Genomic DNA, 1,466 nt, shown 5'->3' with positions numbered 1-1,466 from the left:
CCCCCTCCCCATGCCTGCCACCCCGCCCTCTCCCACTTTCTGGCCCTGGCATTCCCCATTATACCCTCTCAAGAGTCCCCAGAATTCCAAGCATAAACTATCTGCAGCTGATGGAAATCATGTCCTCCTAGAGCTCAAGGCAGTTATAGTTAACAGCTGTTGAAGCAGGCCCATACACCACATGTGGGATTAAAACAAAAGTATATTCATTAACCTAACTGGGTTTTTAAAGAAACCAAAATTCTCAGTACACTGAGCAGCAAAGGCTGTAGTGTTCTGGGCATGGAGGGATTCTGAGTGTCCTGTGGTAGGCCTATGGGGAAGAATATGGTAAATCTGTGTCTGATAGAGTGCAGTCTGAAGGAGGTGGGTAGTTCCTCTAGCACATTGGGGATGTCACTATATATTCTAAATCCTTGGGTGAGGCAGTGCAGGAGACCTGTGCTAATGAGGGAGACTACAAAGGTACAAGAGCAAGACATAGGAAATTAATGTCAGTCAAACCCTGCTCCAAGACTGTCATCTGCTGATCACATGTTATCAACCACTGTCCATATCTATACATATGATTGACTTGTAGATATGTAGATATGACTGAATGACATGGTTATTAAGCAGGAATGATTTATTTGTCCCTACTAAAGAATCTGACCAAAGAGTTCTGAGCGGGCAGAGAACTTTCCATTCTATCCACTCCTGCCTCCCATTCACCTCCAGAGGCCAGCTAAGTAGCTCTTGTGTTGCTTGTGGGTTGTAGTTGAGTTGAAGGTTGAAGCAGCACCAGCTGGAGCCTTCTGCTAGGACCTCAACAGGAGAATGTGGTCATTCCTGAGGACATGGCAGTCAGATGTGCAGAGGCAGATTAGGCCTGGGCCTCAAGGAGGAAGCAGATGATGACAGAGCACTGGCAAGTGCACATGCCAGATATTAACAGCCAGGGAGTGGCCATGCAGGTTTCTGAGTGTCCCTTAGACATTAATAAGCAGGTGGGGGTATAGCTCAGGGGTAGAGCATTTGACTGCAGATCAAGAGGTCCCTGGTTCAAATCCAGGTGCCCCCTACCACAAGTCTATTTTTACTCATGGAGATAACACACACTCAGCCCTGTTTCTTCCATTCATTCCAGTCATGGACCTTGCCAGAGCTGGGAGCTACAAACCGGTGCATCATGTGGATAGATGGCTGTCTCCCATCTCTGCCTACATTCTTATTATATCTCCCTCCCATTCTTATTTTCTGTCTCCCCTGTTCCTGCATATACCTAGTTTCTCTGGTTCTGTTGGCTTCTAAATAGAAAGTGAGTACAGTAAGTGAGAATTTAGGGACTTTTTAGGCACAGCAGTTATTGTGACAGTGGCAGCCAGTGTCCAGGGACCAGGAAGGAAAGCCTAACCATAGACCTATCTCTTTCCATGGCTATCTGATGAACTTGTGGTCAGAACTAAGGAGACAAAACCAGGCTGTCT

At 46.7% G+C, this 1,466-nt stretch overlaps 1 non-coding gene across 1 annotated transcript; it reads left to right on the top strand.

Annotated features, from left to right (window-relative positions):
* The first annotated feature begins 988 nt into the window (after nucleotides 1-988).
* Trnac-gca lies at nucleotides 989-1,060 on the top strand. The gene has a single exon. It is a non-coding gene; the product is annotated as a tRNA-Cys (tRNA).
* Nucleotides 1,061-1,466: the final 406 nt, after the last annotated feature.

Source organism: Mastomys coucha, unplaced genomic scaffold (assembly GCF_008632895.1).
Source record: "Mastomys coucha isolate ucsf_1 unplaced genomic scaffold, UCSF_Mcou_1 pScaffold20, whole genome shotgun sequence".
In the NCBI taxonomy this organism is placed as follows: domain Eukaryota; kingdom Metazoa; phylum Chordata; class Mammalia; order Rodentia; family Muridae; genus Mastomys; species Mastomys coucha.
Note: the sequence above shows the minus strand (reverse complement) of the source record. Positions and strands in the feature narration are given on the sequence as shown.